This window comes from Cinclus cinclus, chromosome 8 (genome assembly GCF_963662255.1).
Source record: "Cinclus cinclus chromosome 8, bCinCin1.1, whole genome shotgun sequence".
Taxonomy (NCBI): Eukaryota; Metazoa; Chordata; class Aves; order Passeriformes; family Cinclidae; genus Cinclus; species Cinclus cinclus.
The window spans coordinates 19498750-19522438 of NC_085053.1; the positions used below are offsets into that span (position 1 = coordinate 19498750).

Sequence of the window (23689 nt, forward strand, 5' to 3'; positions counted from 1 at the left end):
TCACAGGCACCGGGAGACCAGGAGAGTCCAAAGCGCTCACAAGGGACAGCCACTGAGGACAGCTGGCAACCTGACATCCTAAAAACCAGTCCGGACAAAGCGGGAATTTCACCTTGGGCAGGGCAGTGTCTGCACTGTGTCAGTCCTGCCTATTTCCCAGACTTGCACATCCGAGGAGAAAACCAGAAGAATGCTCCCAGGAGAAAGCCCAGCTCGTGTCAGCACAGCACAGCCGGGAGGAGCCTGTCCTGGAAACCCACATTTGAAGAAACGCAGCCAAAACTGCACTGATGTGTCAGCATTTAATTACAGCTGGAGTGCAGTTCAAATCTTTCCCTTTTTGTCGTGCGCTCCGCTTCCAGAAACTCACACTCAGGAAAAAAAAAAAAAAGCAAGAGTGCAAGATTTCTACCCCTCAAAAATAATAATCACGGTACAGCCCTACTATTATAATTAAACAGAAATTAATTACATTTTAGAGAAGGGGACAGGTTCCGAAGGCTTAGCTGGTTTCCTTTTTAATTACTGTGTAATATTGTGAACACAGCAAAAATCTTCTTTTTAACATGCTAAATGTGCTGGGGGTTGTTTGCTTTAACAGACTGCAAAGGATGCTACATTTGCATTTAATTAAAAAGATGTTATTAAAATAGCTTATTTTGGTTCAATGTATATTTACTTAGCATGTAGATGGGTTTCATATTCAGAAATAAGATTTGTTTTTCAATTAGTATTGACCAATAGACACCTGGGAGAGCAAATAAAAGCAATTTGTATTTTCAAAATTTGTATTTTCAAAAGAAAGCTTATTAATGCAAAAACATTGGGCCTATCACAACTAGATTATTTTTGAACATTCACCTTTTCAAAAAGGAATCAATATCTATCCCAAGAGCTAAACAGTATGTTACCTTTTTGACAGGAACTAAATGACACAACCCCAGAAACTGGAGCACATGCAGAATCCCCACAGCAAGCCTGAGCTACCCTCCAGCTCAGAGTGATCTGAAAAAACAGCTCCTGTGGGTAGATGGCACAGTCCCTTCCAGCTGTGGAAGGGCATCGATGGCAGTGGGAATGCAGGCTGGGTCTGCCAAACCTGACAGAGCATTTGGGAGAAAGAAATTCTGATTTTCAGCTCCTGAGCAGCCTTACACAGGATTCAGGCAAAAAATTTTGGCAGATGCAGAAAAACAAATGTAGGCATCCAGTTCACTTGAAATTCAAATGAGGTAACAGCAAAGCTCATTTATGTGCTTTCAGGGTTAGTCAGCAGCTAAGCAAAGATTTTTTTTAAACTGAAACTTTACATTTAGGTTTAGGAGTAGAGCTTTAACTGGGTTAAGTCCTGCTTCACACACCAAAGCTCTTCATGGGATCTATCTCTGGGTTTCTATATTAAATAAAAATCTTAGGGAACCACTTCTTTGTAGCCACATATCCGATTCATCACTCCTTGGAAGGTTACAATAAATATGCCACAGAACCCTACTAATTACCAGTAAATCACCAAAGCTGGAAGCGTCAGAAGCATATCCTAAAAGAGTTAAAGTGAAAAGCTGAATGTTCAAAGAGCTCTGGGGTGAAATTGTGTCACTCTACAGATGAACCTGTAATCTATGTGAAAATAAATGATGTATAACGACTACAAAATTTGAAATCAAATCTTCACATGGGGACAATTCAATAAGGTTAGGTGATTATAGGACTATGCAGAAGCATCAGTTATGGGCCAGAAACAGTCTCATGTCCCTCAGAGGCTACAAAAACTCTGCATTGCTTTATTCACCAATATCAGAGGACATTCACTTTCATCAAATAGTCTGGGGCGGGGGGGGAGGTCTCAACTGGAGGGAAAAAAAATAAATAATGGAAGACATGAGCCCAAGAAATGACTGGCAATGATCCTAACTTATCATCCAAGCTACCATTTGCTCTGCCAATTGATGGGAAATGAAGTGTGATCAATTCTAGCCCACTGTACATCATTCCCTCTGACTGACCTGCCAACTCTTTGATTGAATAATTAGCTAAGATATCAATATCTGCCATTTTGCACAGTGCTCACAAAACAAAACTCTAAAGTTTTCAGAAAATGGACAATCACCATATTACCAGTAACTTTATATTTTCTTTCACATGTAAGCCTTGGTATTGCCAAAATATGGAATAAAAACATAACAGTACATAAGAAGTATTAGAATACAGGAGCATGAAATCTAGAGGTCAGTGCAACCCCTGAAGTAATACAACATACATTTTTAATCTTACAGATGAATAATAAGCCATATCAAAAAGGATTAGATCTGTGCTCCTCATTTACAATAGTTCACTGTAAGTAGCAACCTATTTTCCATTCTCACTACCAGGGGAAGCAGCGTTAACTCAGGTGCTGGGTGGTGACTGACAGCAATGCTGACATTTTAATAGCAGCTACTGTTTAAGAGCACTATCACCATCTTGTGCTTCTTAAATAAAGATTTAATCTACTTTTGATGCAGCAGATCTCTGCAGACCTGGCAATCTGCTCTTAGGGCACATGGAAAGGTGGGGGTTTCTTTACTCCCATCACCCAGTCCCACACCGGGTGTGTAACAAGCTGTTCCAAACCCATAAATTAGGCTCGGCAAGGCACTGCCTGACATTATACTTTACATTACAGTCCCAAGCCTGAAGTGCTAGCAAACAGGGACACTGCACTTACTGTTCTATTTCAGACATAAATGGTGTTAACTGCAAAGACAAATCAGTTATTCAGTGCAAAAATGATACATGACTTGTAAACTGTACCCTTTATATTTTGGCATTTCTAACTTTAGTTCACACACATGGATGTAATTCCCAAGTATCCAGATGTCACAGCCATATCTAAAGACACCACTTTTCCCCAAACCATTCTATTGTGGCTCTGAGTGTGCTCACCCCTTTTTCCCCTAGTTCTCATATCTACTTCCCTCCTGTATACAAATGAAGAGTAAAACCAGAAAGGGAAATGTAGAAACTGAAATTGCAAATACATCACCTAAAATGAAGGAAAGGGCTAGTGGCTTACAAGGCAGAAATGGAAAAAACGTGTGAAAGGGAAAATCACAGAATAACAGAATCAATTAGGATGGAAAAGACCTACCTTACTCCATCTCATGTATGACTAATTTTTTCCATGCTATGTTGCAACAAATCCTAGTCTTTGCTACTTAAGAATAGCAAAGTCCTAATAAAGACATATGCTTCTTAGTGCTCAGTTTAATGTGCATAAACAGAAGACATTTCTGGTTTGACAGGTAGTGGCATCTCAACCCAAAGAAAGAAGATTCACCTTTCCTTCTGGGCTGACAGCAGGTTAAGAGCATAATGCCAGAACCTGGTATCAACAAAAGGCTTCCTCTGCACCCTGTCCTAGGTCTTGTTTCTCAATTGGCAGAAAACCTCATACCAGTGCCATCCTAGTGCTGGCAGTCTGTTTGACTGATCACCACCCTGAATTGCTTCAACAGTGTCCACCTATGAAGCACAGGCCATGCAAGTGCTGTGCAGGCAACTCTGACTGTGGAAATGTGAAAATGTACTATTTGCTGATTAATATAGTCTGAGGCAACCTGGTTCTATGCATTTTGCATGTCAAAACAGCTCCCTTGTATGTTCTGAATGATGCCTCTTAATTCTATTTGAAGACCCATTATCCAACATTATCTCACAGTATTTACAACACGGTCATTCCTCCTGAATAAAATACTGGAATGACCAACTCCAAGCTCACAGGCAGACAAAATGTTAACAGGCAGTCTTGATCAGAAGTAACTGCATCCTTCCTGTATTACTTATGGCAGCTGTCCAGATTCTCTTCTTTTCATGAAAAAAGCAACATCCAACAACAATACAAAATCCACCACAAAAAGCTCACACACACAGAAAAAAAAAATTAAAAAATAAATAAATCTGTGTTGCTTTTTTACACAGCTTAGCTCTGTATTATGAGTATTAATTGAGCACTGTGAGTATCACAGCAAAAAAATGCCTCCTTTCTCCCTACTAGCAAGACTAGCAGCAGGTGGGATACAAAATATAAAATATTCAGCTCTTTCCAAATTAGCCAAAGCACAAACTAGTACCAGTATTCTCTTTGTTCTTCTCACCCAGAGCAAATCCTGCATGAAGTTTGAGAAAGACAGATGCAACTTGAGTAAATTGTCTCAGGAATCAAACAACTTATCTGAGAAGAGAGGTAGGATAGTTAGACTTGCACATTCCTGGAATTGATTAGTAGGCATCAGTGATAATGACAACATGATAGACTGACAAGACTATTTTCCTTCAAGACTGGAAAATTCTGATTCCACTTGGCAATAAACGTAAATTATTTACAGAGTAAAGATTTAGTAGATACCATGCACATGGGTATATGTAATCCTTTACACCATAATGTATACATGCATAATTTACATGCATAATTGTGCACTATACATGCATGGATAAAATTAACAGAACTGCAAGCAGAACACTTCTATCTTGAAAAATATCTCCCATATTAACCGTGAATCTTAATACCAAGCCTCTTCTTATCTGATTGTTTTATTGAGCATTGGCAGGGTTTTTTCACTGAATGAAGGAAAATTTGCAGTCGTTTAGCAGGTCAGATCAAAGTGGATAAAGAAGCCTCAGGACTGCCTAACATGCCAACACATCCTACAAAATAACATTTACTAAATAGATTTTCCTAAGCAGCAATTTCTATTTAGTAAAGTGCTAAATGCCATATTGCAATATCTGAAAGAATTAAATATTCTCTCGAAAATTAGCCATGCAGCATCACAGGAGGTTCCCCTTTATCCAGCATCAGTTAAATTTTGCTGTCTTCTAGGAAGTAGATTAAATTTCCCCTTTACAACTCTGTTTCCAACTGTCTAATGCACTTGGCAAGCTTTCAAAGGCAGACTGGCACCAATGAATTCTCTTTCCAACCCAGGCCATTTCCTTTGCACCAAGCTTTTCTCCTCAGTATTTTTTCTGTGTTGTTTTTCCTTTCTTTCATGGTTGCTTACTCCCCAGTACATCAACTTTTCCTAGGCTAAAATCTCTACACCATGTACATACCATTGCAGTGATACAACTATAAATTAAGTACATTTGCGGTAAATTAAGATGGCAAATTAAGAATGCCTTTGAAACATCCTGAAATTAATTTTTAAATATGAAGGAAGCAGATCAAAAACTGACAACATGAATGTGAATTTTAAGATGTAATAGAAATCATCTGGGCTTTCTGCAAGGCTTAAATATATTTTTCTATTTCTTTTGTATTTGCCATATGACTTAAATCTAGAAATTACAGCACTTCTGGACCTTAGTAGACAACCTTCCTTCTAGCAACTACATAACACTTTTCTTGACTCAGGCATCACCAACTGAGAATTAATTGCTGCATATCATAGTGTTTGATGATTTTTGCAGCATCTTTGATGATTGATGATCTGTTTATTCTTCTTACCATACTGCCAATTACACAATTTTTAAATATATTTCATAATATTGTGTGTTTTTCTCAAATTTCCAGCACATGGGGTGACGGAGAAGAACAAGTTTCTCAGAAAGACAGAGATACAATATCGAAGGAATGTGTGAAGAATAGCCACATATGCTCACTTAAGGCTTCTCTAGTTATCACAAATGAGATATTTCTGTTTAAACTGTATCTATTCTTTATCCAGGAGTTTTTAAGTAGTCCTAACTGTGAAGTGTGCCATATTCTCCTTGTTAGCCCTCTTAGCATGAGGATTCCTGCCAGGGTTATGGAGAACAGTGCTCTGCCACCAATTAAGCCCAGCATTTCCCCTTGCCTCAGTTTAGTACATCCTTCTCCCCAGAATCACCTCTGCAGCAAAACCTGAGACTATCCTGTATACACAAACCTTCTTCAGGGTAACATGACTTAGAGCATCACACCAACTCCTCTCTGCTTACCCACCCTGCTGCTGGCTCCTTCCCCAAACTCCAGGATTTGCCACCTACGTTTTGGGAAATCTATTCTTACTCCATCCCTCTCAAACTGATGCACTGGAGCCTCTATTTGCTATATCCTTCCCACTTTGGCAAAAGACTCTTGTGCTGCTTCCCCTTCTGCAGAACTGGCCACTAATGAGTCACCTGGCACACGTCCTGGTGACAACAGTATGGTCATTTGGATTATTTTTGTCCCCTCTGCTCTTGCCTTCCTCCTCAGGAAAACCCAGCAACTCTTCAACTCATTCTCCCGGCAAAATTTCTTCTCACCCCGGGAGAGAAAATATATCTGTTTCAGTCTCTTAGTCCAGCTCTTGGCACTCATGCACAACTCAGAGTGACAATGTGAATGAAAAAAAAAAAATTAAAACAAATTTTGAGTGAGATTGTAACTGTCTGATTGAAACACTTGCCAAAATCCTTTATGCCAAATGAGAGATGTTACAGGCTGCCTTAAAAATTGATGGGGAATGAATGAGCTACCTTCTTAGACCTGGCAGGACTGATTTGCATCACAAAGCCACCACTGCCTTCTGGCATCTCTCGAAGGTATTGTCAGGGAAAAAGCCAAGGACTGAACAGGTAGGGATGCAGATGAGTCACTTACTCCTAGGCTTCAGCTGTAGAGGTAGCCTGAACTATTGCTCCCTGCCACTTTCTTACCCCACAGAAAAGTCTGTGACCTGTCCCACGGGATGCTTTCAGCTGATGTTCACCCGGTGACCAGAGCGCAGCCCTGAGCCCTGACCTCCCTGCTCACATGCAGCACAGAGACACCTCCAGGCCTTCCCAGCACTGCTGGACAGTCCCTCGAGGATGAGATCTTGGAGTTCTCCAGCTCAAATCCTAAACTATGATGAGCCATGATCAAGAGTTGCTGTAGCAAAGACATGCCATGAGCAGACACCGTGGATTTTATCCATGCAACTTCACTTTGGCATATAAAAAAGAGCATCTCCTAAAAAGCTCTTCCCTGGTGAGCAGAAAATATATAATATTTTAATTTATCACCAACAAGCCCATTATTATACTGAAACTGACTCAATTTAAAGAACTTTCAACCCCTAAAGGGTTTGAAGCAATTCCCAGTAAATTTCCATGTCTAGATATGTCAATAAATTCAGTCTCTTAAGCAGCAAGAATAATCCACCGTGGGAATTACACTGCATTTACCAAATGTATGCAAATAAATTTGACTAACAAAAATATCCATTTAAATACAAAAAGCCAAATACTATTTGCGTTTATCAGCATTAAGCATAATTTCACCCATTTTCTTTGTTTTGTACTAGAAAAACTGCAAAAGGGTGATTCCTTCACAGCCACTAATCCTGCTGAGCTTCACCTTTTACCCTGGTTTCTTCAAGAAATTTGTTCCAGCTGCTGAATGTGACAGGTATGCAGCAATATATGCTTGGTGATGAGCACTTGTGACAGCATTTAGGCTGACCCAGTTTTCAGGGCAGTTCATATATCTTAATGGGGAAAAAAAAAACTGTATCAATGAAAAGGATAGGAATGCTATTATCACGTTGTCTCTACTGACCCCTCCCAGAGAGAAAGAGAGAGAACTTTCCTCTGTAGTCAGCCTTTCCATTCTTAGGCATTTTTTATTCTAGAGACCTGTCATTGTTACAGCACAACTAGCATATTATGTTGGGAAAAAGTAATCTTAACAGAGATTCAGCTATATGGCAAAGAAAGTGCTTTTTACTAGGCAAGTTGCATCACTCCCTCAATCATGCCAAATTCTGCCAGATTTACATTAAAAATCCTTCTACGTTAGTGTCTCCTCTAAAACAACTGTGGCTGGCTGTGATCACATCTTTTTAACTCTCTCAGCATCTACATGGCTCCTTAGCATAGGTCTGGGGTCCAATATCCTCCCATCACCATCAACAGAAGCACACAAGAAGTTATTCCCATTATTCACATCCTACAGAAGGCAACAACTTCCACTGCCATTTGGACGAGGCATTCCCCTCAAAAGCTCTAGAACTTCCTACTGCTTTAGTCTTTCTTTGTGGCAAACAAGCAACTACAACCAGTCCTTTCACTAACTACAAAATCAGGCTGACCAAAAACGCTTTGAAAGCTTCCTATATCCAATTCTCTGCTTAGCTGTCACATGAGAACAGCCATGCTTGGTTACTACTAAATAGGAACTTCATCTCACTATTTGAAGTTCTACTTAAGTGGTTTTTACAAGAATAATGGTAGCTAATTGCTTTTGAGCCAAGTAATTCTCTGGTCAAAACCAGAAAAGCAAATTTAAAAATCCCTCCTCCCACTCTCTTTCATATTAGATTCATTTAATAAAATGGCTGTATCTCTTACAGCCTAGTTTTCTTCCCGTATCCCTTAGAGCCTAGCTCAATATTTGGACGTCAGGTGCTTTCTCTCTTACATTGTAGAGCATAATTAGGATTCTAAACTCTCTGCCAGTTGGCCACTTGGTTGATGATGAGTAAGGCAGAAAATGAATTTTAAGTTCAATACTCCTTTCCATTACTTAATGCAGAAACAAGCCTAAGAGAGAATAAGAAGAGATGGTGAACAGATATTGCACAACACGCTTGTCTGATGGCTCAAGAAGCTCATCAATGCCCCGAGGGCTTTCACCAGCTCTCTGTAAAATGGACATTGGATAAGATGCAGACAGAGCAGTGGCTGAACCCAGCTCTTCCCAGCATTCAGCTCACACTGCCCCTTGCTGGGATCTCTGTGCCTACAGGCACAGCTTCAACCACAAGTACAAAGCAGTCTGAACCCTACATGAGTTTGTAGTTTAAAGATTAGGGTTGCATCCTTGCGAAAGAATTGCAAATCTCTTCTGAAATCACCAAGGAAGAACAAAGGGTTTGCCTCCTGCACTGTAGATAAACTCACTAACCACCAAGCTACTCTCCACAGCAAAGCAGAGGAGCTCCTTGTTTAACTGGAGGATTTAACCTTGCTTAACTTTGAACTTTTACGAAGTTTACCTTGATCACCGATTTTTGAAAAAGGGGCAGAGAAACTTATTTCAAGAGCAGCATTAGGACAGAGTGAAGGAAGGATTTTCCTCAGAGCTATGAATAAGCATAAAGATAGATATTTAAGACAAATCCTCCCTCATTGTTTTCTATTATATCTTGGTTTCTATTTAAGTTTTTTGGTTTTTCCCCCCCAGATAACTATATTCTGTCTTATGCTAATGTATAAATATTTACTGAATACTACATAAACTAAGCAGATTTGGCATTTTTATGTCCATATACAGTTACACCTCTACGGTTTAAACAGTATCAATTTAAATACTTCAAATATATTACTGTTTTACCCACTTTCACAGACCTTCCTGAATGTTATAAGAGGAGATGTTATTTCCTGCCATACAAGTCCAATGCAAAGCATGACTATTTATGTAACATGCTTTTGTCTTCCTTTCATGCATCTTTACCTCCATCATTAATTTTGTACCATCAAGTAAGTCCCAGTGTTTATCCCCTGTAAGAATATGAAACACTGGATTCCCTTCACATTAACAGGGAAGCATAAATACTGTACCTTTCTTCCTGAAGATAGATTTCAATGTATTCTTGACAGAGAAGTGCCTACCTCATTGATACAAACAACATCTGAGAGGCATCAGAATTGCAGCAATAGTTAGGCTGCTAACATGAATCACAAACTCTTTTTCAGCACATGTGAACTGGGATCTTACTGCCCTAAACTCTGATACATAAATACAGTTATTTGACATAATGCAATTTCAGAGCAAAATCACATCAGTGCATTGACTTAATACCAGGTTCTGTATGACAATCTCATATTCTCGGCTGATTACTTAGAAAATTCAGCCTAAACTACTGTGTTCAAGTAAAAAATATCTAACCTATAGAAAATAAGATTAATAACCTTATTGGACAGATGCACTCTGAAATTTTAATTCTGCCTCAATTCCTGTTTAGCAGAAATTCATTAAATTCCTACATCATGAGTCTGACCTAGAAAAGTAAATAAGTACTCTGTTATTCCCTTTAGAGCCCTGAGTTACTAATAAGGAATTATAAATCTCCAGTCACTTTGTCAAGCAGCCAAATACATCCCAAGTGAAACACAACTGCAAAGTTCATAAAAATGAGACCAACTGAAATGCAAGACTAAAAATGTGATTTTGCTTTATAGACCATGAACTAATACTACATTGTTTCCGCTTTTGTAAACTACAAATATGAACAAGTAGGAATGAAGTAAATGCAAGTAACTTCACCCGCCTAAGTCAAGTCTTCACTGGGCCTTGTTTGTCTCCTCCTTAAGCATTAAGTTATTGCACTTACACAGAATTGTTCATCATAGATGTTTAAGCTTTTAAGAAGACACATTATAGATGTGAAGAGACTAAGGAGTAAATAATCATAAAATATTCCCATGTTCCTCAGCCAAAGTCACCACTCGAGCCAGAAATGGGTCTGGTAATGGGATCATAGTTCCCTGGATCAACTTCCAGCTCAAAACCCCACAGAGTACCATGGGCATTGCTCCAACAAAATGATAAGCAGATACATTACTAGAAATTTATGAATAATCACATTGAAGCAAAGCCACAGCCTTTCCGTGCTAAGGCTGAAACCTGGGCTCTGCTGGAAAACCTGGCTCACTGATAAAAGTCCTCTTGGCCTCAGTGGGTCTAGGACCTTCCCTTTTTTCCTAAATGTTTTCTGAAAATCTGCTTTGGATTTGTTGATTCATTTATTGGATGACCTCAGTTACACTATCCAAGCTAAGTTAAATATAGTAGCTTGAATTGTCATTACCTACAGCAATTAAGCCTATAATTAGATCCCCTTCAATGTCTTCTTGATTTGCAAATGCATCTCTCTGACCTTCCTGATGCTGCTTTACATTTGACCCTAGAATTTCTTTGGTTGCTTTCCTAATACAATAGCTCCAAAGCTGACTTTGAACTATCTGGCCAAAAAGCGAAGCCCTGGTTTTAACAGTACAGTGAGAATTATTTCTAATCATGTTTCTTCTCTCTAACTACAAAAGACCTAAGGTTCATTTACAAATCATCCTACTGCTGTTTATCCCACTGCTGTTGCAGCTGTCCATCAGCCCACAGCTTCACAAAACATTCTATATGCTGCTGAAAGTTCAAAATTTGCAACTGTACAGATAAACACTGGTTTTGGTAAGAATTTGGCTATACTGGTAAGACTGGTAAGCTTGACCTTTCACCCTTCAAGGCTCACTCCTTCTGCAATGAGGAAACCCTCCCAACAAGAACACAAAAGCCCTGAAGGCTTGTCTGCTCCCAGAGATGAGGATGGTATGTCTGGTTCACAATAGGCATATTCTGGCCATGACAAACCTTCCCAAGTCAAATACTGCACCTTTGGCTGCTGCCTTCTGAGGGCAGAATGGTCTGTTTAATGTACATTCTGTGTATACACTGTAAAACAATTTGGGACTCTGTGGTATGAAAATAACTTGAGGTAAGTTATAACATGGCTTCACAATTTGAATTATACCTGATGTATTTGTCATGCTGATTTTTAATTCTCTATTCACCTCTAAAGCTGAGATGGCACCAATAATTACATAGCTGGAACACTGTACCTGTATAAAAATGTGAATGAAATAGCTAAATTAAGATTGCCTCCAAGAAACTCTTGCTTAGACTCATTAGCAATATAATAGTACAGTAATTGAAATGCATGCAAGGAGCTGTTTATTCAACCGGCCAAGAAACCTGACAGTTACTAAAGGCAATCTTAATCTATACAAAGAGAGGGTTAATTAAAAATATGCAAATAATTCATGTTTTTGTGTTCCAAACTAGGAAGTACCTAGTGTCCCATTCAAATAGGTAATGAAAACACAATGGATCCTCTGGAAGATCACAATGAGATGTGAAATACATTGTACAAAAGGTGTTAAAAAATCATGTGTTGAAATATAATTACCAGGAAAATGGAAATTAAAATCTTGTGCACTTAGTCCAATCTGCAAGTCTTTTAGCACCCCACAGGGAAAATAAATATGACATGTTTTGTAACTACTGACACCTTCACATCAAGTTCAGAGACCAAGTCACTGAGGGGGTTTTCTAGCCTCATAACAGTGTCACAGGCTTTCCAGCTCTGACAGAAAAAGACAGACATGGCTTTGGGCGGTGATAGAGACAATGTTTGAATGTTATGTGGCTAAAGCCACCTAAAATTCCACCAATTATACCATAAACGCTAGAGTAATGCTAGAAACTGGACAGTCTGTGTCTCTACTTCAGGCAATTTAGCATCTCCTATCTTTTATTTTCCTTTTCTCTTTATTCCATAAAATGCCAATAAATCTTCTTTTTCTTTAATCTAAGCTTAATTGGGTTTTTGGCTCTTATCTGGGGAAATTACTTTTTGTCGTTCCTGAGGGAAACAGAACAGTGTCCTCAGGAGAGCTGAACACAACAGTCAGCCTGGTGGTCAAGGTCAGGGGGAAAACTGTTATCTTCTTTCAGGGAATTGCTTCCAAGAGGTCAGTCATGTCATTATGAACCAAAAAGGGCTAAATGACTTGAGGATACAATGCACCATCAGGGACCTAGATACACATAATAGACTACTGGGACTGAGAGGTAGGATTATACACAAACACGTTAGGAATAAGATAGATATCTTAAAAAAACACTTCAAAAGCAATGTGTCCAATGTAATACATTGCACGTGCAGAAGTCATATCATTTAATTATAAAAGTGTAATTAAAGTGGTACAATTGTCTTAATGTGGATGGAGACTTAGAGGTACAAAGGTGTTTGTTCCATGATAAGCAACTCTTAGAAAGCAAGAATAAAGGACATCTCTGGGATAAGGTATCTTGACACTACTATACATCTATGCCCATGGCAGAAGACAACAGTTTCCATCAGGGATATGAATATAATGGAATGAAAAGTGCACACAGACCAGTCCCAGCAAAAGAGGGCACGTTTTGACAGAAAAGGGGAAAATGGGGTTTTTGATTAAAAAAGCATTTGAAAAAAGCAGCTGTCTTTTGTTTGTACATCAAAGGCATGCCATCATGAACACAAAGGAAACTCTGCATCTCAGTGATGTCCTCCTCAGGGTTTGCACAAACATGCTTTCCATTAATAGTTCTCCATATTGTGTAATTATAGCAAACAGAAATAGACCCACCACCACAAGGTGCTTTCAATGGAGTTATCATTTTGCAACACTGAGCCTAGCATTTTCATTATTTTTGCTGCATTGTATCACTGTGCTGCTTCGAATATTTATTCAAAGCATCTGTGTTCCAAATATTTCCATTTTCAGAATACAATTTAATGTATAGACAGAGCAGCAAACTGCCTGCTTCCTGACAGGACTGATAAGAACCAAAATGTTTACAAGGCAAACCTGTCTGAGAAGCAAAGCAACAGACCCCTGCAGGACAGCTGCTCAGATAGGAGTATCTGTTGGTAAAACTGAAATGACTCACACTGACAGAACCATCCTACCTGCTAACCACACATTCCTCTGAAAAACCAACACAACTCATGAGTACAACCAAAGCTATCTTTATTGTGAAAATACTATACCTTCCCCTAATGGGAGTAGATGTAGATACAGTCCAGACAGATTCCAGGCACCAACCTACTTGAAACGTTTTGCTGTGACACCAACAAGTCCATTACACGAGGTTTTCCTCCTCTTAGCTGTGATGTGCTGGGATGAACATACATAATGTCTTACTTTGCCTGGATCTCTTCACCAACTCTGTGGGGCATGGAAACTCATGTCAGTGTTTGTGCTGTTTGTCCCTGGCATTGAGCACTGTTATCTCCAGCTGCATTCTTTGGCAATGCCCCCTGCAATCCTAACTTGCACCCACAATCTACTAAATCCCTGTCCAGGATCAAGTTGCTCCCACGGGACAACTGTAAAAGTGATTCAAAAAGATACCTCAATATTCATAATTCTAGTGTGACTACTTTGTGAGGAGGCTTAGAAGGGAATAAACAGCCCTGAAACAAACTGCTTTATGAATTATTCTGATGCAAATTCATACTCTAAAGCATTTCTCTTGTGCTAGAAGAAATGAATATAAACAACTGCGAATATATTTTTATATTAGGATTTACAGGGGTCATTATAAAAAAGTGATTAACTCCAACAAACCTCCACTCAAATACCGATTTAGAGCCAGGTGGGAAGCACAGTAGTGATGGACAACTAACCAATACATTCACTTAACACAGAGTCACAGTCAAAAAATATTACATTCCATTATTCCTACTTCATGATGTGGATTTTAAAATATTTTCACTTAGATCTTTAAAACAGATAGACACTGAAATCTGTCTGAAATGAATGCAAATTTTCATCAAACTACTTTTGAAGAATGGACCCTCTGGATTTCTCAGGGTATTACCATCACAGTTAATGTATTCACACAGGAAAGAAATTGGCTTAGTCACACAGTCTATCAGCTGAGATTTGCCGCGCCCTCCTCAGTGAAAAAAATAATCTTATATTAGAATTTAGAGCATTTTCAAACCGTTTCAAGGATTAATATTGTGCAGCTTGATCCTTTCCCATGGTGATGGCTAATAGACTGATATCACTGTAAAATCAGGGTCCTAAACCCCTGAAATACTGAGTTATATTAAAAGTAGCAGGTGCTGATCCTACCACGCTGTCATGGCACCTGTGTGCCAATAAGGTCCAGCATCTCCCTGGGATGCAGAAGCAGTGGGGGCTCCCCATGGAGCTGATGGGGCACAGCCTCAGCTTTCCAGCCAGGGAACAGGACAGCTGGGGACAGCCCCAGTCCTGGGCACAGGCAGCTCCCTGGGGACAGGGATATGCTAAGGCCAGGACAGGATGCCATCCTGAGGGCTGGACACAGCTGAGCAGGGCTGGGACACAGCTGGAGGCTGGCACTCCTGCAGGGTTGGTGTCACTGGGCCTCAGGCTGGGCTCAAATGGGGCTCCTGGGCCACAGGAGTGGTGGGAAGAGCTGTTCACATCCTTTTCCAAAGCACAAGCAGAACTGCTATGTGACCTCTGCAGAAAGTGTCTACAGATTTTGAGAAGAGCACAGATGAAGAAGAAAAATGTATGGGGAAAGGCTGGGCAGGAAAGTCCTTGAAACTGTTTGTGCTGCAGCATGACATCCACAGCAACATCAGTTTCATATTCAGTGATCTGAAATTAGGCATCAGATAAAGGACATACAGGTCAAGTAGTATTTGTAATATTTAGAAGTACCAGACAAACATTGAGATGGCATTGCCCATCACACCTTAGTACAATGATTCCAGGATGGCAGGTCTAGACTAAGCCACACTAACCAAGTGACATCATTTACTATTTTATTAGTCTAAAGTACATCAGGCTAAGACAGCAGGCTATGATCTTTCTTCCATGTGTATAATTTTGATGAGTTTCACAAAATGCCAAATTATAAACCTAGTGTAATCATTTTATAAGAAATGAGATCTTTCCAGTTAGGAGCCTTAAAAGTGAGATACCGAGTTCAACACAAGAAGTATTCCACTAACAGCAATTTATGGCAGCTTGTGTCTGTTCAACAAACATAGATTTAAGTGTCAGTAACCCTCCTTTACTTCTAAAAACAACTTGAGACCAGTCTTTCAAAAAAGTCACTATGTAATTCACTTTGGAGGATTTGTTTTTCATCTCTTCCTAATGCAGCTTTAAATTTACATGTTCAATAACACAAATAACACTCTAGCTCTGAGTCAGAACCAATCTTGACCCTCATTTTATCTTAGCTGGAGATAGTTACTTGATACTAACGTAGACTGCAAAAGACATTCTAGAATTTCACTGAATTATTATTAGACAGATTTTGGATCAAGGCACTCAGTATAACACTGTTGTATATCAGTTTATTTTGTAGTGTTCTTGCTTGCTTGCAGATGAAAGCCACAAACCTTGACTGTACTTTCAAATAAACCCACAGAACTCAGGACCAATCCCATAATCTGATATATGTGAGTAATCACATCAATTGGTTTGTACAAATCCTTCTCCAATAGAAGGCTTCCCTGAACCATGTGGAGTGCATTTATTACAGACCAAATGCATGGAACAGTATACCACAGAGGGTATTGTATGTATCATGCATCAGCTAAGCAGTCACTGCTTTTTGTGCAGGTGTCACATGAGCACGTGTCAGACTGTGCCAAGCAATACCTTGAAATTCAGCTGTATCTCCATGGATGACTGGTTAATTTTACTGAGTCTAGACAGAAGTTTGAAAATCAACATGCATAAATTTGAATCAATCATCTCTCTGCATTTAGCAGTCACTGCACTACTGATATCTATGGAAAAATGACCAGAGCTGTCTGGAATAGCAATAAGAAACTCCCCAGCCTGTCAGCAAATACTGAAGTATTTACATAATCACAATTCTAATGTTTGCAAGGATGTAGGCTCTCTCTAATGAGGCAAGCATGCCCTTAGCAGCTATTAGCATTAAGTAATGGTCAGGCACGGTGCAAAATCTCCACGGTTCAGCCTTAGTACATAGAGCACAGTGTTATGTGTCACATGAGCAAAGACCAGCTAGATTTTCACTAATCAGTTCTGAGAGAGCCAAAGGCTCACTGATTGTTTCATCAACTCAGGTTTATTCCAAGTATAGCTCATCAGATTACAAGTCTGACAGATGCTGAAGTTCCTCACAGTGTCACACAGCTGATGAGCAGTGTCACAACAGCAAACGCAAATGAGGCTAAATCTTTCTTTCAAAACTTATTCTCAGTATTAAGCTTGCTCCTTCAGAACATACTTCAAGAATTAAATGCATAATGCCAAAATTCTTTCATATTCATGTGCCACTAAAAATGCATACTCTAAAAACTCCTCTCACTGTGTGCCTGAAGTGATACCTCTACAGATGCTGAAGTAGTACCAAAAATATGGCCTTTTGTATTCCTAATGGATCACAACCAAACATGAGGACACAAGATGGGTGATCTGAGAAAGCAGCAGGCATGCAGACATCAACTGAAAAAGGCACCTGATATATGAGGCTATCCCCACAGTAGATGTTTTGCATGCATCAGACATGTTGCTTTGATATCAGTGCTCTAAAGAAGTATTTCAACCTTCCCCTGCAGCCTAGTAAGTAGTTAATAATCTCATCTAGTATATTTTTATACACTGTAGAACATTTTATTCTACCTACCACATTTAGCCTAACCAGGAATGACACACACAGGCAGGCCTCCTCACTCCCGTACTGAGAACCTCTGTTCTACTAACAAAACAAATCACCTTGGGTTACAGGAGTTTAGAGCCTTTGGGACACTTTGCAATGCCGAAGGAACCTTTCACTGCAGAGGCACATATAATCAGCATAGACATTTGTAGGGAGGGCAGTTGCTTCTCTTCTGATGTTTTAACTTCTTTTTCACTCCCCCCCGCCAGTGTCCCGTGTTTGATACTGTTACATCACTGAAATTACTGTGTAACTGTATCAATATGAGATAATCAGTATCTACAACACTTTCATGGCTTAGGAGAACTTCTCAGAGTTCAGACAGGAGTATATTGTAACAGGCACCTGTTACTTTATGTTTTACCTTGCAACTTCTCGCCTGACCTACTGCCTCTACCTGACTTAGCCCTCAAACTCTTTAAGTCTGGCCCTTCATCCATTTATTACATGTTTATAGACTTTCCAGCACACTGAGGCTGGTTCCCCACTAGTGCCTTAAAACAAATACACAGTAACAGAAAAGGTTCTCTACTGCAATCCCCTATGGACCCTACCCCACTAACACTCCAGTGCTCATTTCTTTCCTTCTCTCTGGCCAAAGTAATGCTAATTTGTTCCACTCACAGAAATCTGCTACAACTACAGAGAGGATAGTTTAACCCAGCTTGACCCATATGACCAAATAAGCAGAATTTAACCACCCTTGGAAAAAAAATTATCATCGCTCTATAACCTATACTTTGAAGGATTTGTGGAGTGCGTTCTGATTTACAGAGTATCACTAGATCTCTGTTCCAAAAGATACTGTCCTTTATTCTTATCCTTCTCAAAAAGACTTTCCCCATAAATGCACAAAAATTCATGCATTTTCATATCTTATGGTACAACATGAAACAGAAAATGGGAGTGGGATTCAACTTTTGTATGGGCCATTCACTTAAGAGTTGGACTTGATGATCCTTTTGGGTCACTCCAACTGAGAAGGGACCCAAAAGGGACTCACAATCCTGTGATCTGGAAATAAAGATTAAATATTTGACTAAATATTCCTCCCCCGCTTCCCCTCCATCAAAGGGTTTATGAAGCATCAGAAAGCCAAAGTCAGTTAGGTATTAAATAGGCATTAAATCAATTCTGAAGTCCCTTTTCCTAAAGTAATCCATACTGAACAAAAAAAATGAATAAAATCTTCACCCTAGTAAATAATTCATGATAAACACAATCTTTGGAATTTGAACACATAATTAAATGCTGTCATCATTAAACATTTATCAAGTTGAAAATATGGTACACTTGAAAACACCCAATTTGTTAGTACAGAGAAATGTGACTTGCCCTGATTATTCACTGAACCCCTGACATACTGTAACATTGGAACTTGAATTACTGCATCAGATGCTTGCTCATAACTGAACATTACAGACTGCAAAATAAGTTTTGGATTTTCAGGAGTGTATTTTCATTTGAGAATCTGAAATTATACAGTATAGGTACTAGGAGTCAAGGAGAACTGTTTGAAAGGACCTAGGTGAGTCTTAGCCCAAAATACTTACAGATGTAGGCAAATATTCAGTTACATATATTTAATGGTCAAACCTAAAACATTGCAACAGGACTTTGAAAGGCAATTAATGATTTGCACAATGAATACAAGTTCTTAATGTCACATCTTTACCTCTGAAACTAATACCCCACCATAGTTGTTACTAACCAATTCCTCTTGAGGAAAAGCAAAATACTGATCATGGTCACAATTTGAACACTGATTCTCTTCACAGGAAATACTTCAAAATACTTCAAAAACTTCTGTTTTGAAAATTGTTAATTTAGAAAAACAAGCAAAACCTAAGGTTCTTGGAAACTGCTTTTCCTCTCAATATTAGGGTAACTTGGCTATCCTAAAATGCTTTTTTTAAAAAAAAAGTATATAAAAATATGTTGTATGAAATATAAAAACATGGTTTTGAAATATCTACAATTAAAAAAAACCAAACAACCACAACAAAAACTTGAAATGTTTTTTAATGTTTTTGCTTTCTGTTAGGTTGTCCCTACAAGAAGCCAGATACAGTGATATCAAAGTATGTTTTAAGGCAGGTTCCTTTATATACAGAATGGTATGGGAGAATTATGAAAGAAGCTAATCCTCTCACGAGTATTGTAACATGGCTCACTGGTAAACACAAAGTGTACCAACTATATGCAACACATTCCAATCAATTCCATTTGCTAAAAAAAACCTGAAGAAACACTCTTGCCGTGCAAGTTATTTGACATGAAATCAATAATTAAAATAAATTCAATTTCACTTGGGATTCCACCTTATTTTAGAGCAAAATAAGTAAACAGATCCTATTTGTTTTCATGTTTATGCTTTCTTTGAGCTTCAAAACACAGGGAAATCTAATGTATATTAAAGTAATTTTGTATACTCAATATCATTAATTTCTCCACAAACTAGAGTCACCAAGCCTCAGCCTCATTCTAGGACAACACACAGCAATGCTAAAGTGATTGCATCTCTCCGATAGCTTATTTATGAATGTCTGTTAAAAACTGCAAAAGTGCAGGCTATTAATTTATCCATTAAATAGCTAAAATAACATTTTTTAAATTCTGGACTACTCCTGACAGTTAACTTCATTAGGATTTTAGAAGGCAAATTTTGTTCTCTAAGCAATCACCTACAAAGAAAAAACAAATATTTATAGTTGTCAAAAACATATCTACAACTGCAGCCAAACCAGCTATCCATAAAAGCTCCTGATACATAATAACAAAGAATATTTACAGCTGCAAATAACTGACTGTATAGGATAGCTTTAAATTAGTAATCAACATGAAGATTTGGGCACATGGTATCAAATTTATCTTTATTTGTATTAGTGTAGTTTGTAATTAACCATAGATTTGTTCAATGCTTAAATTTAAACCCCTTCCTTTTTTAGGATTAAAATTTTCTATGACAAAATAAACACACCTGCAGAAACACAATTTAAAGATAGACCTGTGTAATTAAATAGGATTGAGAAATTCTGCCCAGTTCCAAGCTGGATACCTGACTAGATTTACTCCAGGGAGGTCTGGCTCTTTTAGGCTCAGAGTTTCAGGAAATTTGACCGTGGTCACAGAGGAGCTACAGTCCTCCAAATCTCCATCTGTTCCTGAGCAGGAAAGCTGCTGGAATACAGATGTGACGTCTTGCATTAGCAGGGTTATGGGGCTCAAACCTAATTCCTGTTTAAAGACATGGAGGTCTTAGGTGGAATCAAGCTGAGGTATTGACCCTTATTATATGTAATAGGCAAAACAAGCATCATAAACCCTGATTAGTGCCATAAACCTCCAAGGTGTACTTAGCACAACGATACAACTGAAGTTTGGGAAAACTGAAAGGCAGAAGTAAAACAAAACATTAAACAGGATTTCCTAAGCAAGCAGGAAGTAGAAAGAAAGACAGAAAGAAAGAAAAAGACAGAAAGAAAAAGACAGAGAGAGAGAGAAAGAGAGAGAGAAAGAGAGAGAGAAAGAGAGAGAGAAAGAGAGAGAGAAAGAGGAAGAGAGAGAGAAGAGAGAGAGAAAGAGAGAGAGAAAGAGAGAGAGAAAGAGAGAGAGAAAGAGAGAGAGAGAAGAGAGAGAGAGAAAGAGAGAAAGAGAGAAAGAGAGAAAGAGAGAAAGAGAGAAAGAGAGAAAGAGAGAGAGAGAGAGAGAAGAGAGAGAAAGAGAGAAAGAGAGAAAGAGAGAAAGAGAGAAAGAGAGAAAGAGAGAGAGAGAGAGGGAGAAAGAAAGAAAGAAGGAAAGAAGGAAAGAAGGAAAGAAGGAAAGAAGGAAAGAAGGAAAGAAGGAAAGAAGGAAAGAAGGAAAGAAGGAAAGAAGGAAAGAAGGAAAGAAGGAAAGAGGGCTAAAGGCAAAAAAATATTACATTTCATGAAGAGTAGTGTTTATGGAGTAGACAAAATCCATAAGTCTCAAAGAGAGTGCTAGAAAATATAATGGATACTGACATGAGATAATTTTTAAAGAGAATTTCTTCAGTAAGTAGGAACACAATTCATGGTCCTTCAAACATACCTCTTCAGAGAGGATGAGGAAAAAAAGCATTCATCAGCTTTCTTCCTGACATCAAAACATGGTTAAAAAAGGACAGTGATCAAAAGCTCACTGCACCTACCAGACAATCAAACCAGATAATACAGCATCAGGAGCTTACAGGAGAGAAACCACCCAAGGGAGGTGGCTGGAGCATGAACCCCACACAGGATGAACCCCACACAGGGTGGCTGCAGGGTGAACTGCAGACACAGCACCCAGCAGGATGACAAGCACAGAGGGCTGTGGCTGCTGCCACTGTTGCTGCTCTGACTTTCAAACCACTGCTTCAGGGACGAAAATTTCTGTCACAGCCTTCTACAACACAAAACCAGCAGTAGGCAAATAAGCTATTAGAAGTAATTAATCTATACTTGTTGATTAAAAATTTCTAAAATCATACTCTGCTCCCCAAATCTGTGCAAAAAAACCAGACCCTGTATCACACTTCTATCCTAAAATATCGAGAACTGTGTTATACAAAGCACACCAACCCTTCAGACACACTTGCAAAACATCAATGAAATCCTGCAGAGAACACAAAAGAACAGGGGAAAGGACTTTTCTTACACCCAAATCGAAAGAGCTGACTTACAGAGGAAAGCATATGAACTGTGTTAGTCCCAGCCTCGAGCAGACAGTGGGAATCATTTGACCAATATTGCAGAAGTGTTCAAGAGACTGAATGATACTAGATTGTGTTTAGAGTAGTTGAACTTCTAAACTGCAATCTTAAAAATATTTTTTTAAAAAAAACATATAATTTTACTCATAAAAGAGGGAAAACAACAAAGCTCAAAACATTTTTTATTATTTCAAAAAGTGACAGTGTGTGCTAATGAATGTATAGGATGGGAGACAAGTGTTTAATCAGTTCAGCTTAAAAGCTGCAAGTAGATGGTGTGTGAACTAGTCAAGTTTCTAACTCAAGTGTTAAGATTCATGATACAAGTTCCTCTGTATTTCAGTTTTTCTCATATTCCAGGAAATGAAATAGTTTCCAGTGTGCATGTTACAATAATCTATTATATTATCTCATTGCATATTTATATATGTGTGTACATATATATATATGTGTGTATATATGTATATATATAGTCATATACATATATGTACAAACATATATATATAATGCATGTATATATACACACATGTATGGACTTAGCAGTGCTGGATTAACAGTGGGACTTGATGATCTTGGAGAACTTTTCCAACCTAAATTATTCTAGGATTCCATCACCCTACATATATCTCTCCAGTATAATGTATTCTACCACAGGTATTAGTCCATTGCAGCTCAAGCTAGAGCAACTCAGTCCTTTAGCACCCTTTGGTTTTAGAACTACATCAGTACAACCTCTCATGTCTGTCACATACATTACTAAACAAAACCCTGATACGACTACAACTACTACAACAGCTCAACAGCTCATATGCTAGCAGGACTATGGCTTTCAATTCTACAGAACTGGAAGTTCTTGGGAAACAAAGCAAAAGGAAATGTATCTCCTAGCCTGCTTGAGACAAGACTGTACATTCCAAAGTAAAGAATACTTTTTCCCTTCAATAACAATAGAACCACAGAATATATTTCAGTATTTATTACTTGAGATGCCCCAGAGAAGTCAGTGATGTATTTAGTACTGACTCCAGGACACCAGAATCTAATGCAAGACATTTTCATTTAATAAATTCTAATCAAGTACAAGATCAAAGTTCCGTCTACATACTTGGAATGCCTAATGTCGTGTTCACCACATCAGGCTACCTGACATTCAGGATGAAAACCAAGATAACCCTAAGGAAGTACTAGACATTAACATTCCAGAAGACAGAGCTGAAGAGCGCACTACTGAATGAGTGTTTGAGTGGATAGCTTGGAAAAACACCGAATTTCAGAGAAACCCCTCCCCGGAGGTGAAGAAAAAGGACAGAATACTGACAATAAACACTTAGCAACTCTAAATAACCAAGGCATTTTAGTCAGTGAGCACAGTGAATAGCCACATATCTGTTTCTCACTGATTCCAATGGGATTCAGTGCACCATATCTGATAAATTATACTGCACAGCTAATAAAAATACATACAAAATCACATGGATATTAATTTTAATTTCTTTTTTTAACTCATAATGCTATATATAGTACTTTTTATTTTATATTGATTTTACGGCACTTATATTATGTCCCATTAGAATCAATGAGGAGTGAAAACACAATTACTGAAAATAATGTGCATTATGCAATATGATTGACCTTTTAGCCTTTTTCCATGTTTTCAACAAAACAGCCTAATAACCAAATTTAAGTTGACATTTACATTTAAGAATAGGACAAAGAAATAAGAGACTTGTGATGTCCAGAAG

The 23689-nt window shown here is 38.5% G+C and overlaps 1 protein-coding gene across 1 annotated transcript in view; it reads right to left on the reverse strand.

The window, feature by feature from the left end:
- The window catches only part of ST6GALNAC5 (ST6 N-acetylgalactosaminide alpha-2,6-sialyltransferase 5), a 68979-nt gene that overhangs the window by 22974 nt on the left and 22316 nt on the right, over positions 1-23689 (reverse strand). The gene's annotated exons all lie outside the window — the stretch shown is intronic.